The sequence below is a fragment of the Xenia sp. Carnegie-2017 genome, unplaced genomic scaffold, assembly GCF_021976095.1.
Source record: "Xenia sp. Carnegie-2017 unplaced genomic scaffold, XeniaSp_v1 HiC_scaffold_23, whole genome shotgun sequence".
NCBI classification, from domain to species: domain Eukaryota; kingdom Metazoa; phylum Cnidaria; class Anthozoa; order Malacalcyonacea; family Xeniidae; genus Xenia; species Xenia sp. Carnegie-2017.
In genome coordinates this window covers 3,145,848-3,168,063 of record NW_025813486.1, presented here as the reverse complement: position 1 = coordinate 3,168,063, position 22,216 = coordinate 3,145,848, and the positions used below count along the sequence as shown (strand labels likewise).

The 22,216-nt window shown below is 29.6% G+C and overlaps 1 long non-coding RNA gene across 1 annotated transcript in view; it reads right to left on the bottom strand.

Annotated features, from left to right (window-relative positions):
- The window catches only part of LOC124448887, a 55,310-nt gene extending 34,330 nt beyond the window's left edge, over positions 1 to 20,980 (bottom strand). Inside the window, exons 1-2 of the long non-coding RNA XR_006949308.1 lie at positions 20,941 to 20,980; positions 20,767 to 20,848 (exon numbers count right to left, since the gene is read on the bottom strand). This is a non-coding gene — a long non-coding RNA (uncharacterized LOC124448887). The remainder of the gene's footprint in view (positions 1 to 20,766; positions 20,849 to 20,940) is intronic.
- Positions 20,981 to 22,216: the final 1,236 nt, after the last annotated feature.

Genomic DNA, 22,216 nt, shown 5'->3' with positions numbered 1-22,216 from the left:
GAACTTAAAACCCGTAACAGACAAAAGGAGACATCGACAAGCTTCGGCGGTTATACACCCGCAAGACAAGCTACCTTAAAGGTCTTAGGAGTGGACGAGCCGTATATTCTTCAATCAGTAATTGAGATATACATATACCGAGGCACTGGGTGCGCACTCCATATCCCATGTACTATACTGCTATTATAACCGTGGGTAAAATCTATCTTTATAACAGCGCAAAATAAGACCATGGTTCAAAAGGCGTCCCTCAGTAAAAGGTCATGTAAAAAAGCTGCGTAAAAAAGTCATTGTTTCAAAGTATTGTGAAAAAGGCCATGGTTCAAAGGCGTCCCTCAGCAAAAGGCCATGTAAAAAGTCATCTGTTTCAAGGGGGTAAAAACTCGAGTTTACAATCTATCGTTTAAAAAATATGGAATCTATATGTTTTTGAAATATATAGGCGTTTAAATTTTACAAAACAGTCTTTACAAACAAATGTTAAGAAAGCATCGTTTCGAGGGGCTCGGAGAAGGCAAATTTTAGCGTAGCTAAATTGAGCAGGATGGAGCCCCCGAGAATTCAGGCGATGATGGTGGAAATTCTTCACGAAGTGAAAAATTGAGTCGCCTCCCGTGGTGTCCGAAGGACGACAGACATAAATATGCTCTTTAAAAACCGTCTTTATAAATAAATGTTAATAAAGCATTGTTTCAAAGGGGTAAAATTCTCGAGTTTACAATCATCGTTTAAAAATATGGAATCTATATGTTTTGAAATATATAGGTGCGTTCAAATTTTAAAACAGTCTTTACAAACAAATGTTAACAAGCATCGGTTCGGAGAGGATTCGGCACCGCAGAGGATGATGTGATATCACGAAGTGATATTGCTCCATCCTCGAGGAGGGGAATGGAATCCTCGAGAATTCTGGAACCCGGGTGGGGAAAATTTTTCACGAAGTGAAAAATTCGGGGTTCCCCCGTAGATTCGATGAATATTCGAAGAATATTCGAGAATAACAGAGGCTTAAAAAATGCTCTTCAAAAAACCGTCTTTAATAATCAAGTGTTAATAATCAAGTGTTATTAAAATATCAGTATCAGCGCTAGCTGGTTTTTATCAGCGCGCGTGTCTTAGTGCATGTTTTCAACAATGGTTGTTTAATGTAACCAGCACATTTCATCAGCGCATGTATAATAATACAATGTTGTACAAAATATGGAATCTATATGTTTTTTTAATTTGTCTGTCAAGCGAGTGTCATATAATTTTGTTAAAAGTGTTTTAATAATTGTTTCAGGATTTTGAATTCTTTTGTATATCGCTTTTGTATTAATTACTTATTACAAACAGTTATGTGATATGTAGTCAAACATGAGGATTATTCTTCATCTATAGGTTTAGCTTGATAGTTATCTTTAATAAATGTTTTTAATTTTTCGATTTCATCATTTACAAATTTTTTAGTTGATAGAATATTATCTTCTATAGTAGCCCCGAAATTTTGTGAATAACCATTATATCTCATAGATAATGTAGATTGATGGTGTGAATAAACTTGCATTTTGGTTAATCCATTAAATGCTGCCAGCCATTTTCTTTTCCATTCGTCATAATCAATTGAAGCTGAAGATTTTTGGTTCAATAATAATATAAATATAGTTTAAATTATCATCAACACAGTATACGTGATATAAATCTAGTAATGCATTAGCTATCTTTTTTCATTATCATTTGTTATTTTAATGATAAATTTTTGTTAATCTTATCTACCATAATATCTAATTTAATTGTTTTAGAGTTATCAGATTGATTTATTAATAAAAGTGTAAATTCAATAAATTTAATATTATTAAAAACAATTCTGATAATATTTCGTTGGCTATCAACATTTGTGGTATAATTTAATTGGTTACTTTGATATACTACTTTACTATTTACTATATCATCTATTTCAGATTTCGTATAATATTCATTTGCTAAATTAAAGTTTAAAGCATATCTATTATCAGATTGAGTTTTAGTATAATAGTTAGTTAAATTAGAAGTTAAAGCATACTTACCATCTGTTTCATTTTATTATAATAGTTTTAATTTGAACTTAAAGCATACTTATTATCTGTTTCAGTCTTTGTATAATATTTACCATCAGCTTGTGTTTTAGTATAATAGTTAGTTAAATTAGAAGTTAAAGCATACTTATTATCTGTTTCATTGTTATTATAATAGTTATTAAATTGAACTTAAAGCATACTTATTATCTGTTTCAGTCTTTGTATAATATTTACCATCAGTTTGTGTTTTAGTATAATAGTTAGTTAAATTAGAAGTTAAAGCATACTTATTATCTGTTTCATTCTTATTATAATAGTTGGCTAATCTTGAAGTTAAAGCATACTTATTATCTGTTTCAGTCTTTGTATAATATTTACCATCTGTTTCAGTCTTTGTATAATATTTATTTAAATTAGAACTTAAAGCATACTTACCATTTGTTTCATTCTTTGTATAATAGTTGGCTAATCTTGAAACAAAAACATATTTATTATCAGCTTGTGTTTTAGTATAGTAGTCATTAAATTTACCATCAGCTTGTGTTTTAGTATAGTAGTCATTAAATTTACCATCAGCTTGAGTTTTAGTATAATAATGATCTGATAGATTTGTTTTATCTACAGATCCTTGTATATTTACATTAATATCTGTTTTATCATACCCATAAAATAAGCTCATTTATATTATTCCTCAGATTTTATATCCGGTTTATTATTTTTATGTTCGTAAACATGTTTAACGGTTGTTATACCACCAGATAAAACACCTAGAAAAGGTAATATAGGGGATACTTTTTCTACTAAACTGTACACATCTCGTTTTAAAAGGTCGTCTGATTTAAGCTGTTTTGTTAATTCTTTGGGATCTTTAATAACATCAAACCCTTTTAATACATCTGAAAATTTTGATATAACTAAATCAGTTAAAAACTCATTAGTTTTTTGTAATCGTTTTTCTCGTATTCAGTGTATAATTTATCAATAATTTTTTGACTAGCTTTTTTAATGTAAGAAACTGACTTGTCTAAATCACCATCTTCAGCTAGTTTAAGTAGTTGATCTCTTTTCTTAAAACTTTCTTGCGGCTTATCTTGTATATTATCATCACATACAGCATCTTTGATAGTATCATTTACGGAATCAATCTCATTAATTATATCATCAATTGTTTCAGGCTCTTTACGCTTTGGCATATATATAACACATGTTTTATTGCGGAATAACAATTTTCCATTGGTATGGGTATACAAGTTGAATTTCTAAATGTGCATACTTATTATTTTTCAATTTTTTGGTTATTTCTTCTATATCATCTTTTTCAACACCATAAAGATAATTATCAAATATGGTTTTCATATCATTGCGGTTTGTATTATAAAATGTAACTAAATAACTTATATTTTCGCGATAAGGTTTGGCAATACTTGTCAATTGCTGTGTAACCACAATAGTAGAAAGCCCATAATGACGAGAACTATACCCTAATCGTACTAATTCCGATGTCCTATTTTTAACATCTAAGCCACTAGCACAATCATCAAGTATAATAAGAATATTTATACCTTTATATACATCACTAACATATTTTAAAACAATATCTACCTGATCTTGGTCACATTCTACTTTAATTAAATCATTATCATGTATATATTTCCATTCTTGATAGGTTTTATTATATGATAGCGTTGGACATAATAAAATGATATAATCAAAATGTTTATTAAAGTTTTTTTCTAACATTGTGAGAAGGTAATGACTTTTACCACAATTCGTCATTCCTACAATAATCATATTAAAGGGTGTATTCATTTATATATTACTGGTTATTCTAGTATTGGATACTTTGTAAATCATTATTAACAAATTGAACAAGAGCATCACTAAAAACATAGATGTAACAGTTTAAATCTTTTGTATATGCTCTTTTTAATTTCAAGCAGAATGCCGTTTTGAGTATTCATGATAAGTTTTCCGTTACCAGCAATATTTTTTTCTTGAAAGGTGCGTAGATCGATAACTAATGCAAATTTATCCTTATAAAATTTTTCAATTGTCATGAAGCAATCTATCGGAATAGTTCTATCAAAAAACTTCTTGCTTCTTCATAAAATAGTGTTTTATTCATACCTTGGCGAAAATACAATTTGGGGTGCCTTCTACAGTCACTTTAACTTCATCAATTAATGGAAATTCAAATTTTTCACTATCACTAACTACATTTTCTGTGAATAGTAGTACAATGCCTTTCATTGATTTACGAGGAACATTGACGTTTATATTCTGTAATGTACTTGACTTATCCCATTTTTCTTTTTAAGAGGGTTATATGTTCATAAAATAGACTTCTTCCTATAGAATATAAATTTGTCACCTCATCTGCAATTTCTTGATTTTCAATAGTTTCATATTCCAGCTGAATATTTTCTAATTCATACTCACCGATCTTTTGACCACTTTGAGGAATAAGGACTTGATCACTTGGTGGTAATGTTATTATGTATTGAAAGTTATTATTCATATTGAAAGGGCAATACAACCATGGTCTTTAAGAATATTATCAATATTAATTTTCTGTCTTGTACCATAAATATCATACATTAATTTGTCTGATACTTTTCTGAACTTCCACTTGTTGCAGCACTATCATCCTTAGAAATAAGTTTTCGTAAATTTTCGCTACAAATACCATATTCAATAAGGCCTTGTCGATCACTTTTAGGCAACCACAAGTCTTTGTATACACTTATAACATTATGTTACTACAATCGTAAAGGGTTTCTCCAGCCACTTTAATTTGTAGTCTATGTTGTAAAATCTGACTGAGATTATTTAGAAAGTGACTTTTGTATTACTGATTTTAAGATCAAACGATAGATTAAGTGAACCAGGCACTAAGCAACTATTTGCTTTTAATTTCGGAATATTAACATAAACTTGTTCATTCGGTTTAAGACTATTAGGATTAAAGGTTATACTATAAAAGTACGGTTACCTTTAATTTTGTCATAGCAGTCCTTTTATAACCAGGTAAAAGCTCTTCTTGTAATAATCTATTCATATATATTAAAACATATTTTATTTTCTTCTTTGTTTATACTGATCATATATTAACAAAGCAGCAGCAATAGCTAAAATCCATAGATTAGAAGCTAACCATGCTAAACCTTTAGCTCCCCAAGATATAGCCTGAGCGATAATATTCAATAATGGTCCTAACAATGGCCATAATTTTTTACCTAGGTTTACTAAAGCCTTAGAAAATTTACTAGTAGCTTGAGCACTTTGTAGGATTGCTTTTCTTGCACCAATGACAATGGTTGTAATTATACCAGCCACAGATATAGCTAAAGCTGATAATCCTGGTATATTTTCCTTAACCCATTCTTTAAATCGTTGTAATCTAGTAATGTCTTCTTCTTGTTTCTCTCGTACATCTTCTTTCTCTAATTGTTCTTCTTCTTCTCTAATTATAGTTTCTAATTCTGCGGCTCTTTCGTGTAAATTAGTTAATTCACCAATATTGTCAATACTATTTTCATTTTCATTTTCTATTTCACCTATTCTAGCTATAGTTTTGTTTAGCTCTTCAGAAAAGTAATTTATTTGTGCTTCTATGAATTGTGGGCGTGTTCTTTTATCAATAGTTTCAGAGGGGTTCATTACACCTACATATTCTCTAATTTCTTCATTAGTTATTTGATTGAAATTCTCTGTATATTGATTATTTAAATCAACCATAGGCATACTCTCTTCAGTTTTTATAAATTCATCTTGCAAATTAATAATTCTTTTAATTTCGTTTTTAAATTGTTTAACAGTTTCTTTAGCATTTTTATGTTTATTATATTGTAGTATTCCATTACTATTACGTTGTAAAACAATTATACCTTTACCTCGCTTATTTCTTGTATTTAATGGTCTGTAAGTAATATTATTTATATCAGTTTTACCTCAATTTAATTTTAAATTTAAACCTTCATAAGCTGCCATACCTTTTAGGCTATTAAATCTAAATTCTTTTTTATAATTTTTTGTAATGAACTTTTCAACAGCAAAAGAAACTTCATTTTCAGGTCTATTAATATTTGTATAAACAGGAGTGGAAGTAGGAACATCAGGAAGAGTATTAGTTTTATTTGTCTTTTTTATTATTGTTATACCATCATTATAAGTAATAAATAATTTATCATCATTATCATTAATAAATGATGTTTCAGCAATATTTTCATTATCTTCATTATCATCGTTATTATATTCATTATCATCTTTTAATTCAATATAATCAAAACCTCCTTCTGCCATTATATAGATTACTCTATATTTTGTATTTCACTTTCAGGAATCCAACTGTTATGTTTATTATCATAACCTAACCATTTAACTAAAACCATCTTTTTACCTTTAACCTTCTTACGTTTTAATATCTTTTCAACTCTATAAACATCATCTTTCTTATTCACAACTGATAGTTCCTCTTCATAAAATTTACCAATTATAGGCTCTCCTTCTAAATCTTCTATCTCATATAAATTGGATCTCCTCTAATAACTTTAGTCACTTTAAACAGCTCTTCTGTAAAATTTGCTTCATAGCCTTTCGTAAATATAGATTTATACTTTGATATTCTAACCATATCACCAATTTTAATCTTAGGTAATGGTAAATAAGCAACTTCATGACCGTATAATGTATTCCATACTTCATCTTCATTATTTTTATTAACATCTTTAGGCTTCATCAAGATTGTACTGTGTTTTGTATTGTTATAATTATATACTAAATCATCTAATATATCAATCCATTTATATGTTCCTTTACTGTAAAAATATTTCCACATTGATGTTTTAAGCGTTCTGTTAAATCGTTCGACAATCGCAGCCTTTTTATCATTTTTAGTAGAGAAGTACTTAATTCCATGTTTCTCTAATAATGATTTGACACCTACATTATAAAATTCTTTACCATCATCAAATTGCGCTAGTTTCGGGTAATCATTAAATCTATCTTTAAATTGACTTAATAGTTTTGCAACAGCTTTTGTCATATTATTTGTGTCTTTCCTATAAACAGGGATAGCAAATGCATATCTACTTAATATTTCAATAGCTGTTAATATCCAATAATAACCATTGTTTTTATACTTATAAGAACCCATATCAACTAAATCCATTTGTATTTGTTCACCAAGATAGTTTACCCTTGTTTGTCTAAATTTATGTCTTCTAATAATAGGTTTATATCTAGTGTATGTATCTTGAGATATTAACCATTTTTTAATTTGTTTTCTACTAACATCTACACCTTCTTCTAATGCTTTCTGATACAACCGTTCTGCTGATTGATATCCTGTTTTCGGATCATAATAAATATCTCTTAAACTTTGCTCAATTTTAATGTCTTCATTCATTTAATTTACTCAAGATAACATTCAAGTAGAAAACTACCTACATTAAGAGGGTTACCATCTTGATCTAATATCTTAAATATTAACTCGTTAAAAGCTCCTTTTATAATTGTAACTTTACTTTCAATATCATTGTATTCGTATAAAGTACCAAATAACGACTGAATTGTTATTACTGGTAAAGTTAAAGCTATATTACTTTTTTTTCCTTCAGGGTTATAATTATAACTTGAATTTACAAGATTAGAAGAAATTTGTAAAAACGTTAATCCTCTGTTTATATCCACTTTAGAAACACCATTTTGTACAATACCTTTTTTCATAGTTTTTATAGTATCATTAGAACCTAGCATTTTTATAAGAGTATCAGCCAATACTAATACCTCATCATTATTATTAGTTATTTTACAAGTTCCGTTGTTTTCTACCATCTCAAGCTTTACGTTAACAGACTCAAGAAACGTTTTAAGCATTTTAAAAGTCCAGTAACCAGCATCTATATTATATTTTGTTGCGCCTATTGTAAAAGCTAAAGTATTATTTAATTTCACATTTTTATATTCCCAATACACATAAGCTTTTTGAATATATAAATATGAATAGTTAGTTGTTACTATACTTTCTTGTAAGTCAATTTTTTTACTATCTCCGTCTATAAAAACAGTAAACTTCATATATAACATAGCTTATATTATATGTCAAACAAGCAAATAGAAGAAAATGCTATAAAATTAGGTGATGATGATTTAAAACATGTACCAACATGGCCAAAAATATATTTAGAAACAACTAAAACGCCTTTGTTTTCAAATCTAATAGCAGCTGTTAATGGAGATGAAGGTCATTCTGAGGATTATTTCGATCATATGTTACATCGCTGGACCTCAAAGTTTATTGTAAAACCTACATTTCAAAGGCCGGTAAATGTTGATATCTGTAACTTCAGATTGTATGTCACAGAGAATGATTATTTTATGAGTAGTTTACCACCTATAACAGCCACGTGGACAAGTGAAATTAAAAGTAAAAAAGAACAGCCGACTGGTATAAGATACAATATTAAAAATCATTTAAATTATAAAAAAGAAGAGTACTACTCTATGATTTGTGGGGCTTATGTTGCCAGTTTTTATGCGGTATTGGGCTTAATCATTTAAATTTTGATAAAAGTAGAATTATACAAAGCCTTGTTAAATATCATTTGTATTATCAGATCAGAAAATTTATGAAGCATCCATCGTTATTAGACAAATATGACTTTACGGAATTGAAAAGCATATACCTTATAAAGGTATTTTAAAATTTGATAAAACAATGATGGGTATTATGTTAATTTTCAATATTCGACTACTGATTATCGAGCTTCATTGCATATCATTCTGAAGGTATTACATTAATCGGAAAAGTTCTTTTGCAAGAGTCATTGAAAGTTTTGTTTATACAATTTTGGAGTCAAGCCAATACAAGATGGTCAATAGTTAATCATGGAGCTAAGAGCATGCAAACTCAAAACGTTTTTAGAAAATTATTAAAGGATACTATAGTACAGAATGATACGACTATATTGATATCTAACATGAGAAAAAGTATAAAAGACACGAATGTTATTTTAAATATGGCAATCAGCCCTGGTATGATTTTAATACCCAGCCGTATGATCATATTGAATAAAAAGATTGATGGGTATAATAATATTTTAACATTAGCTAATAAAACTATGAAATTCGGTATTAATTCTAAAATAAATTATTATGGAGTTAAAAAGGAAGAACCTAAAAAAGTACATCAAGATAATACACCCTCACAACACCTAGATACTCTAGATGAAGTGTATAAAAAACCATTAGTACATAAACATACAAAAATGATAGTAAATAATCCCCATCAAACAGATATGATTACTTTACTCGGTATATCAACGCTATCATCATTCATATTAGTTAAATATGTTTTATAATATAATATGAAAAAAGTTCTAGATTTTAATCATATTTCGAGTGAGTTGAGTAAAGATGAATTTGAAAAGCTGAAAAAGTTGTATTTATACTATCACAAGATGTATACCTGTTATAAATGGAAGTATATTAAATTAAAGAAAATTAGACTATCATTAAACATGGGAAGTATTTTTCTAGTCTCGACTGGTGGTGTTGTTGGTAGTATAACCTTAAACCCGATAATTATAGCTACCCTATCAGGCCTAGGTGCTTTAGTTCAAGGTTATATGGTTAAGAGTAAGATTAATAATAACTTAGAAATGTGTAAATTTGCATATACATCATATGAAAAAATACTTATGAATATAAGATCATATTTGAGAGGATTACCTTATGATGAAGTGATATTTCTATCAGACATAAAAGTTATTGATGATATTATAATATACAATTGCACTACTATAGATAGTATGGTGAGTAAATATAACAAAAAATATAAAGATCTGTGAGTTATCTGTAAATTATCTATAAGATTATCTGTTAGTTATCTGTGAACAAAATCTACAGTATTATATAACATGTCTGAAGAAAATCTAAAGATAACTACTGTTAAGAAAGAGAAAGACCCTATTAGAGTCGAAGCTGGTAAACGCTTAGCTGCTATATCAAAAGCTTCTAAAGAAAAAAGATGCGAGATAGGATTGAATTAGAAAATAAAAAGAAAATTGAGGATAATAGCTGGAATATTAATTATGGATTCTTATTTGGGACTATTGGAGTATTAACTGCTATTGCTAGTCTCTATTATACAAGGAAAAATGATAAAAGGCAGGAAAAATTAACAAACGATAAAGCGAGAGAAGAAACAACTAGTGAAAAACATGTTTTGATACAAAAAAATAAAAAATATAATTTAGACTCATTTGAATAAAATATTTCCTATTATATATGAGTAATACTATGAATAAGAAACAATTTATGAATGAAGCTTTTGATGCAGTGCTTGTGACAACAACTGCTGTAGGTCTTTCTATGGTGTCTAAAAAACTACTAGGTCAAAAATTAACAGATACTGATAATATTAAAGATTTTACAAAACTAGCTATTGCTATTACAACATCAACAATGCTAGTTAAATATGCTCAAGATAAAAAATGGGTCCCTGAAAATCCATTTAAATCTGTATAAATATATATGACAAGTGTTATTACTAGTGGAGTTGGAACAGTTTTGGAGCTGTTGTTAATGGCTTAGGTTTAGCTAGCAGGCTTTTATTTCATAAACTTGATAAAAACGGTTATGCTGAGGAAATGAAAAGATACCACGAGTCTTTAGAAAACTACAAAAGGCTAAAGAGGCGTTCTATGAAAATGAAATCAAGCAACATGATAAAATACAACAGTTAAGACAAGAACTTCAATATGCTGATAATGATATAGAACTTACAAACAAAGCTTTAGATGCGCTTAGAAAAGTAAAAACGATACATTACAATGGGTTAACATTTCATAGAGAACCACAATTAAATGACTTTTACAAACCATCTAAGAATATGAAAAATTATCAATCTGGTACAATGGTTGTGATTGGTATTATATCTGGATATTTATTATATAAAATTACTTAAAAATAAAATATATAGTATTAGTATATGTATTGTAATAAATTGATTCATAAAGAGTTAGAAGAGTTTTTTGGTTACGTAAATTGTTGCTTTTGTAATAAAAAGATATGTGATAGTTATATTAATAGGTCTGTTAAGACATACTTATGTTGCGAAAATCAAGAAATTATTTCTGATAACAATAAAATGAATGTTTGTATACACTGCGGTACTGTTTTTGGATATAATATTGTTAATGAATGGATACCTGAAATTTGGAAATGTCAAAGATCAGTTCATTCAAGAAAGAAATGGTTTTATAATAAAATTAGATTGTGTGTAACTTTTGAATATGGTGAGATGATTACAAATGATTTTATAAAGGTTGTTAGTACAATGATTAAATATAAGTTGATACAGAAAAAGAATATTAGCATGTATAACTATTATATAATACGTTTAGCTAATAGGAGGGGTATACCATTAAAACACCATGTTAAAGATATGAAAAATAGTAAGACAAAGAGGATTTTTGATGATAGATTATTTGGTAAAGTATATAAAATCCTTGAGTGGGATAAAGACATTAACTGTACTTATTATAAAAATTGGATAGAGTCAAAGAAATAAAAAATTTACTATTATATATGAATCTTAAAGATCTATTAAAAAAGATTAGAAATTTTATTCTATGTTGTAAAAAAACTAGTTCTAATATAGAAGTTGTTTTGAAAGATTTTGAAAAAACATTGTATAAATCAAAAGATAATTTAAACGCATCTTAAAAAAAATAAAATATATAGTATTAGTATAGAATGGTTGTGGTTCAAAAAAATAAAGATGTATATAAATTTAAAGGACATGAAGTTAGTTTAGATTTATTAGATGAAATAATGAAAGACAAAAACATGTATATTCACAAATTAACATATGAGCTTTTTTATAAAGACGATACGGATGGACATATATATAAAGAGTATGAATTGAACACTAGTGAGTGGTTATCTTTTTCAAAAAATAAATATAATATAGAAAATATAACAAAAATTTTACATATTATGTGTGCAATGAATATTGATTATGAACCGATTATACTAAATACATTTAAACCATCTAATAAAGATACTATGAGTAGTGATTTTTATAAACCACAGTTTACACATATTACTAAAGTTCTGTTTAATAAATATCATGGATGGGATGATTGTTATTTTAAATACGAAATCAACAATATAGATACAGATATTCATGTTATAAAATTTTATTTATATGAATATTGTAATCATTCAAGTGCTAATGGTATTATAAAAATTTATCTTAAACGCATTAAATAACTATTTAAAAAAATAAAATATATAGTATTAGTATATATGTGTTCAGATAAACCAATACGAGGAAGACCAAAAATTTATACTAAAGAACAAATCAAACAACATAGGACATTATATATGCTCTCAAAACCATGGCATTGTGATTTATGTAATAAAACATATAGTTTAGCATATAAAACTTTACATCTTAGAACTAGAAAACATTTAAGAAATTCAAAAAATTAAATATAGTTTTTATAAAAAGTTTTAAATATAGATTTATTTCTATAATTAAAATTAGTGTGTTTAAAAAAAATAAAATAAAATATATAGTATATATATGAATAGAGATAAAACAAAACATAAGGTATTTAAAGACATGAGTATTTTATATAGTATGCCTAATATGAATAAAGATGAACTTCAAAATTTGACTAAAGACGATTTAATCAATATAATATTAAATCAAAAGCCTAAGGTTGAAGTTAATAATACTTCAATTTCCAAACCAGTACAAAAAGTACTATCACAATCAAATATCAAACAAATGACTGTACAACAGTTAAAAGTTATTGCTAAAGAAAAAAAAGTTAAAGGTTATTATAAACTTAGAAAAAACGAATTAATCAAAGTATTAACACCAGTCCCAAAACCGAGAAAGAGTGTAAAAGAGATGGTTAAAGAGTATGAGAGCAATACACAGATGTTATCAGATAAAAATAAGAAACCAGTACCAACACCTAGAGTTAAAATAAGAGAAACAAACAATGCTCTTAAAGGTTATACAAAGTCATATGAAATAAGTATTATTAATAATAAAGATCCATTGAAACAATTACAGAACACTAGGAAGTATCTTACATATTATATTAAAGAAATATTAACATCAATGAAAGCACTTAAATATATTGAAACTCTTAAAATAACATTTGAAAAATTTGAAATAAAAGATGGCGGTACTGCTGGTTATTTAACAAAAATTGCTTATTTCAACAGTCCAGCTTTAACAATTATTAATATAATGAAATCAATGAATTACAAATTTCAGAACAAAATATATTAAATAAGATTGATAAATATACAAAGAAGGTTCTCATGGGTTATTCGCTCTATAAATAATCATTATCTTAATGTTGTACAATATAAACCACTTAAAGGGAGTTCATACATTAATTTACCACAAGAACTTAAAAATAGTAAAAAAGGTTTGATAAATATGAAAAATAGAGATAATGAATGTTTTAGATGGTGTCATATTAGACATATTAACCCACAAAATAATACCCCCCAACGAATAAAAAAATCTGATAAGGAATATATTAACAAATTAGACTACTCTGGGGTTGAATTTCCAGTGAATGTTAAACATTATAATAAAATCGAAAAGCAAAACAGAATTAACATTAACGTTTTCGGTTATGAAGATAAAAAACCATATCCATTATTCATTTCAAAAGAAAAATTTGAAGACCATATGGAACTACTATTGATAACTGATAATGAAAACAAACATTATGTATTAATAAAAGATTTTAATAAATTTATGTACAATCAAACTAAACATAAAGAAAGAAAACATTTTTGTATGAGATGTCTTCAATGTTTTAGTTCTGAAAAAATATTAAATAACCATATAGAAAACTGTATATTAATAAATGGTATACAATCAATAAGAATGCCTGATAAAAATAATAACATACTTAAATTCAACAACTACCATAAGCAACAACCAGTATCATTTGCCATATATGCTGACTTTGAGGCTATTACAGAAAAGATATCTGGTTGTAACCAAAATAATAAAAAATCATATACAGAAGCCTATCAGAAGCATACTGACTGTGGCTATGCATATAAAGTTGTTTGTTGTTATGATGATAAATTCACAAAACCAATTCAACTATATAGAGGTGAAAAGGCTGTTTACAAATTTATGGAAGCTATGTTAAAAGAAGTTAAATATTGTAAAAATATTATGAAAACCCACTTCAATAAACCATTAAAAATGACATCTGATAATGAAGAAGAATTTAAAAGAGCTGATGAATGTCATATCTGTAACAAAAAATATACTAACAAAGATATTCGAGTTCGAGACCATTGTCATATCACTGGCAAATACAGAGGCTCGGCACATCAAGATTGTAATTTAAAACTTAGAATAGGCTCTGATAAATTAAAGATACCAGTAATATTTCACAATCTATGTGGATATGATTCACATTTCATTATGCAAGAAATCGGAGCTATTGTTAATAAGCATACATACAAAAACAAAAAAGGTGAAGAAACACAGATGAATATAAATGCTATACCTAATAACATGGAAAAATATATGGCTTTTATGCTAGGTAACCATCTCACCTTCATTGATAGTTTTAAATTTATGAGCTCTAGTTTAGAAAAGCTTGTTAGTAACCTACCTAAAGAATCGTTTAAATACACCTCTAAGCAGTTTAAAGGTGAAAAACTTAATTTAATGGCACAAAAAGGTATTTACCCATATGATTATATGGATAGCTTTGAAAAGTTTGATGAGGGGTTGCCTTCAAAAAAAGACTTTTATAGTATTCTTACTGATGAGAATATATCAGATGATTCTTATAAGCATGCACAAAAAGTGTGGAATACATTCAATCTCAAAAACATGGGTGAGTATCACAACCTGTATCTGAAATCTGATGTTTTGTTATTAGCTGATGTATTTGAAAACTTTCGAAAAACATGTTTTCAATATTATAAATTAGACCCATGTCACTATTTTAGTAGTCCTGGTCTTTCATGGGATGCTATGTTGAAAATGACAGATATTAAATTAGAACTAATGACTGATATTGACATGTTTCAATTCATTGAAAAGGGTATGAGAGGAGGCGTTAGTTATATTGCTAATCGATATGGTAAAGCTAATAATAAGTATATGAAAATATTTAATAAGAATAAACCCTCAAAATATATAATGTATTTAGATGCTAACAGCCTGTATGGGTGGGCTATGTCACAAAACCTACCTACTGGTGGTTTCAAATGGTTAACTGAGAAACAGATTAACAATATAAACCTTGCTGAATATCAAGTAGATAGTAAAAAGGTTTAATTTTAGAAGTTGATTTAGAATATCCTAAAGAACTACATGATATACATAATGATTATCCTGTTTGCCCTGAAAAAATTAAGGTAACTAGCGGCATGCTGTCAAAATATTGTAAGACAATTGCTTCTAATTACAATATATCAACAGGCTTAGTTAATAAGTTAATACCTACATTGCAAAATAAATACAAATACGTTTTACATTATAGAAATCTTCAACTATACTTAGATCTTGGGTTAAAATTAAAAAAAGTACATAGAGTACTTGAATTTAATCAATCTCCATGGTTGAAAAAATACATAGACTTTAATACTCAAAAAAGAACTAATGCAAAAAATTCTTTTGAAAAAGACTTCTTCAAATTAATGAATAATTCGGTATTCGGTAAGACCATGGAAAACTTACGGAAAAGAGTAGATGTTAGACTAGTAACTAATAAAGATAAATTATTAAAATTAGCTTCAAAACCTACTTATATAAGTAGTAAAATTTTCAATGAGAACCTTGTGGCTGTGCATAAGATCAAAGAAACACTAACCCTTAACAGCCTGCATATGTTGGTATGTGTATCTTAGATTTAAGTAAAACGTTGATGTATGATTTTCATTACAACTATATCAAGAAGAAATATGGTGATAAAGCTAAACTTCTTTTCACAGACACAGATAGTTTAACATATGAAATCGAAACTGAAGATGTCTATCAAGATTTTGGGTTGATAAAGATAAATTTGATTTTAGTGATTACCCGGAATACCATAAATATCATGATAAAACTAATAAAAAAGTTATTGGTAAAATGAAAGATGAAGCTGCTGGAATAGTAGTTAAAGAATTTGTTGGTTTAAGAAGCAAGATGTATAGTTATATTAAAGATAATAATAACGGAGATAAGAAAGCTAAAGGAATTAAGACAAATATTATTAAAAACGAAATAAAACATGAAGACTATAAAAAAACACTATTTGAAAATAAACAAATGCATCATACAATGAAAACTATTAGAAGTGTGAACCATCAACTTAGTAGTTATGAAATTAATAAAGTATCACTCAGCTGTTTTGATGATAAACGGTACATATTAGATGATGGTTGTACTAGTTATGCTTATGGCCATTATCTTATCAATTGAAATAACTAAATATTAACAAACAGTTATAATGTGTAGTAAGCATGTAGCGTAGGCCTCTGTTAGAGTAAAATCATACATACCTGCTCCTCATGTTTGACTACATATCACATAACTGTTTGTAATAAGTAATTAATACAAAAGCGATATACAAAAGAATTCAAAATCCTGAAGCAATTATTAAAAACAATTTTAACAAAAATTATATGACACTCGCTTGACAGACAAATTAAAAAAACATATAGATTCCATATTTTGTACAACATTGTATTATTATACATGCGCTGATGAAATGTGCTGGTTACATTAAACAACCATTGTTGAAAAACATGCACTAAGACACGCGCGCCTCTAAAAACCAGCTAGCGCTGATACTGATATTTTAATAACACTTGATTATTAACACTTGATTATTTAAGACGGTTTTTTGAAGAGCATTTTTTAAGCCTCTGTTATTCTCGAATATTCTTCGAATATTCATCGAATCTACGGGGGAACCCCGAATTTTTCACTTCGTGAAAAATTTTCCCCACCTGGGTTCCAGAATTCTCGAGGATTCCATTCCCCTCCTCGAGGATGGAGCAATATCACTTCGTGATATCACATCATCCTCTGCGGTGCCGAACCCTCTCCGAACCGATGCTTGTTAACATTTGTTTGTAAAGACTGTTTTTAAAATTTGAACGCACCTATATATTTCAAAAACATATAGATTCCATATTTTTAAACGATAGATTGTAAACTCGAGATTTTTACCCCCTTTGAAACAATGCTTTATTAACATTTATTTATAAAGACGGTTTTTTAAAGAGCATATTTTATGTCTGTCGTCCTTCGGACACCACGGGGGGGCGACTCCAATTTTTCACTTCGTGAAAAATTTCCCACCATCGTCGCCTGAATTCTCGGGGCTCCATCCCCTGCTCAATTTTAGCTACGCTAAAATTTGCGCTGCCGAGCCCCTCCGAAACGATGCTTTCTTAACATTTGTTTGTAAAGACTGTTTGTAAAATTTAAACGCACCTATATATTTCAAAAACATATAGATTCCATATTTTTAAACGATAGATTGTAAACTCGAGTTTTTTACCCCCCTTTGAAACAATGACTTTTTTACATGGCCTTTTGCTGAGGGACGCCTTTTGAACCATGGCCTTTTTCACAATACTTTGAAACAATGACTTTTTTACGCAGCTTTTTTACATGACCTTTTACTGAGGGACGCCTTTTGAACCATGGTCTTATTTTGCGCTGTTATAAAGATAGATTTTACCCACGGTTATATGTAGTATAGTACATGGGGGATATGAGTGCACTTTTAGTGCACTCGTACCCCCATGTACTATACTACTCGGAAGTCGTTGCGAAGTTGCCGGACGCATTTCGATTGACAATAACAAGAGGTTCGATCTCACGGATTGGTCAATGAAAGATGCGTTGAAAGAAAAAAAAGTTGGAGCTTCGAGAAGCTCACACACCGATCGGTGAGAAAACCAAGAGACAGGATGTGGAGAAACAACGAGAAACGTCGCGGCAAAGACATATAACGTCAGCATCAGCACTGCACGCGAAGCAAAAGAGTTGCAAAGAGGAGTCAAGGAACGGTAAAGCGAAAAGAAAATGCGTTTATTGTCTCGGGGAACACAATCCACTTAGTACGGCTGAAAATGGAACAGAAATTTTATAAGAGTATAATAAGACAATCCAAGATCAATTGAGGAGAGGTATTATAGAACCAGTGATAGAACTAGAGAAAGCTGATAAAATACATTATTTACCACATCATGCGGTTACTCGCAGGGAAGAAAAAACAACAAAGGTAAAGTTGTTTATGATGCGTTGTGTAAAGAGTCACTCAAGGCTTCCTCGCTCAATGACTGCTTGCATGTGGGACCCAAATAAGCACCATTGCTCTTTCATATTTTGATAAGGCTTAGAGAGAAGAGATTCACTTTTGTGGCAGATTTTGAAAAGGCATTTTTGAATATAGAAGTTGATACTTAGGACAGGGATTGCGTAGGATTTTTATGGGTTGATGGTGTAAACGATGAGAGGGTGAAACCTGTAGATTACCTTTTTGGAGAGTAGTGTTTGTGTTAACTGCTCTCCATTTTTGTTAAATGCAACACTGCAGTATCATTTAGACTCATTCATAGAGATAGACAAGTAATTTGTTACAAAACTCAAAGATAGCTTTTATGTCGATGATCTAGTGTCCGGTAAACAATCCAAGAAAAAGGTAATGAGGTTGTATGAGTCAGCAAGTGACCGATTGGCTGCAGGAGAATTTAGGCTTAGGAAGTGGCTAAGTAACGATGACAATGTTTCGAAAGAAATAGAAGCGAGAGAAAGAAGCATTTTAGAGAAAAGAAGGGCAGAATTTAGTAATTCGAAAGGCTGATGAGCAAACTTATACCAAAGCATCAGTTGGGGAAAATAGTATCAATGGAAAATTTGAGAAAGTACTAGGATTGGAATGGGAGTGTACAAGTCCGATCGCTTTGTATTTAGCCTCTGGAAATTGGCTAAACGAGCAAAGGCAATCATCCCAAGTAAACGAAATATACTAAGTATACTTGCAGGATTATTTGATCCCTTAGGTATTATAAGTCCAGTTGTAGTTTATGCTAATTTATTGTTTCAGGAGCTGTGTATTGAGAAAGCTGAATGGGATAATGAGCTGGAAGGTGACAATAAAACACGTTGGGAGAGATGGATAGAAGATTTAGAGGGAGTCAGAGATTTAGTTGTGGCGAGATGTGGGTATGGTAATTTACTTGGTAAGGTAAAGTGTTACTTGCATGGGTACGCAGATGCTAGCCAAAAGGCATACTGTGCGGTTGTATGTTTTGTGACAGAGCTAAACGGTGCCTACCACGTAGAGTTGCTTACGTCGAAAACAAGGATAGCGCTAATAAAATTGCAGACAATTCCCAGACTAGAACTGATGAGAGCTAGAATATTAGCACAGTTGATGGACACAGTGAAGTTGGCCTTAGATGATTACGTTTAATTTAATGGTACATACTATTGGTTGGACAGTATGACTGCATTGTGCTGGATCGGTAATAGGGGAGAATGGAAACAGTTTGTGTGCCATAGAGTTGACGAGATTTTAAGATTGAGCAGGTAAGATCATTGAAAACATTGTCCGGGTGTAGACAATCCTGCGGACTTAGGTTTATGAGGATTTACGGCATCACAATTCAAGGAAAGTGAACTTTGGCGATCGTTGTTTTTTGAATTGTATGCGAAGACTTACTGCTAGAATGGGAGCACCCTCGCTAATAGTTTAGGACAACGCCAAAACATTTAAAGCAACTGAGAAAGCGTTGAAGGAGATTTATGGAAGTAAGGAGGTAAAATCATGATTGGAAGATAATCGGTTGATATGGAACTTTAATTTGGCGAGGACACCCTGGCGAGGTGGATTTCTTGAAAGAATGGTAGCATTGGTGAAAAGTTGTCTGAGGAAGGTGTTGGGTATCGTTAAACTGAACAAGGAAGAATTGTTAACAACATTATTTGAGGTACAAGGTACGTTGAACTCTAGATCATTGACTTATGTATATGAAGATGAAGTGAATGTAGATGTACTGACTCCTGCACATCTTATATTTGGAAGAAGATTAACATCTATTCCCGACGAAAGAATTCTGCATACTATTAATGACGAAGATGCAGCAGTGGTCAAGCGTAGGTTAGGGAATTTAGCGAGGTTGAGAAAGCATTTTTGGTCCAGGTGGAGGAAGGATTACTTAACAAGTTTAAGGAAGTGTCATAAGGTCGGCAAAGTAAAGGGTTGTTTGTGTCCGAAAGTAGGTGATATAGTTCTTGTGTTTAAGAAAAGCTTGAAAAGAGGATTTTGGAAAATAGCAAGAATTGAGATATTGGTCAAAGGAAAAGGTAATATAGTCAGACAAGTCAAAGTTGTTAGCAAGGGAAAACTATTATACATAAGCAGGCCTCTTCAGAAACTGTATCCACTAAAGATGGATGCAAAGGTAAGTAAAGAAAATTCAGCGTCCTACATGTAAAAAATATTCTCATGTTATTCTTCCTACCTATACTTTTGAACAGGTTTTACTGTTTTTCCCTACCATGCAGTATATGTTCAATAGTTAAAAAGTTGGTATATCAACTTAGATATGATTTCTCATGCATGTTCATTCATACTTCATCTAGATGTTTCCTTAGCTAATTTATTAGGTCCGTAATGTAGATATAAATCTCGCTTTACTTTTGTAAAATTACCTTTGTTGTGGAAGTAAGACTTCATATCTGACGACCTCGTCGTCCAAATTAAGCTTGCTTTAGTTCTTTACATGTCACATATCTAACAAAAGATGAGAGATTTAATGTGAAGAACGCGACCACATACATATCAGTTTAGAAATGATGATCATTGATTATGAAAATAATTCATACCTTATTGTTAAATCAATCTTTTATCCATGTAAGTTTTGTTACATAAACACATTTAAATAGTGAACGAAGATGAAGAGTGAGTCAGGATCTCCTTCAACAAACAGTATTATAAAACATTATTGACATCTATGTAGAACATTCTAGTTATATAACTAAGTATACATCACTGACTTAAAACAATTGTTATAGAAATAAAAATACATCAATAAGAGCCTCATGCAGAGTACATAATGACATTGACATTAGTCAAATTCCAAAGGACTACTGCTAAGTTTTATAAAGTTTCATAATTTTTAACTCAGGAATAGAGAATCAGCTATCTGAGACAGGATTTGATTTCCAATAATTAATGCACGATTTTCGCAACTGTGAATGGATTTTTTCCTTCATTAATCAAAAATTCCATACATGTATATTCTTGCATAAGCCGGTTCTTAGTATAAAAATCCTTTGTCATTTAATAAACCATTGTAAATCATGAATACATGGCAAACATCAGCTGCACGCAATTATAATTACTAATGATCAATAAAGACACTGTGGATACAACATTAAAGGTTGCAATGTAAGCAAACCTTAAAACTGTTAATCAAACATGACAAAGAGTATAAATTTAAAAGCTCGTTGTGTTGCATAAATCAACATTTACCAAAAATAGATTTGGGTGCGTCCTTTTTCCGTGTAAATACATTCTTCCTGTGTTCAACATTTGCTTATTTTACAATTGTTCTTACTTTTAAAATGAACGGTTTGCTTAATACAATTAACAACATTTTGTTAGACACACAACGATTAGTCAAAAGGGGCGTCGGCAAAAAATGAAGGTGATGCATGATTGGACATGCTATCACCCCTACATAAATTTTCACAGATTGCCATTTTTTCCATAGACAAGTATCCTATTTCGCCTCTCTCATACCTTTGAACAGGTTTTGCTTTCATTTACCATTCAGCTTAATGGTAGTTTAATTTAGATATTATTTCTCATGCATGTTTAGTCATACTTTATCGAGATGCTGCTTTAGCTAACTTGTTATGTAAAGTTAGTAATATAGTTTCATAATCTCGCTTTACTTTCGACAAATTATGTACGCTTTAGAAATAAGACTTCATACTTGACGACCGTGTAGACAAAATTTATTTAGTTCTTTACATGTCACATAACTTACAAATATGAGAGATTTAATATAAAGAACGCAACCACATACATATCAGTTTAAAAATGATGATCATATTTCATACCTTTTTGTTAAATTAATATTTTTTCCATGTAAGT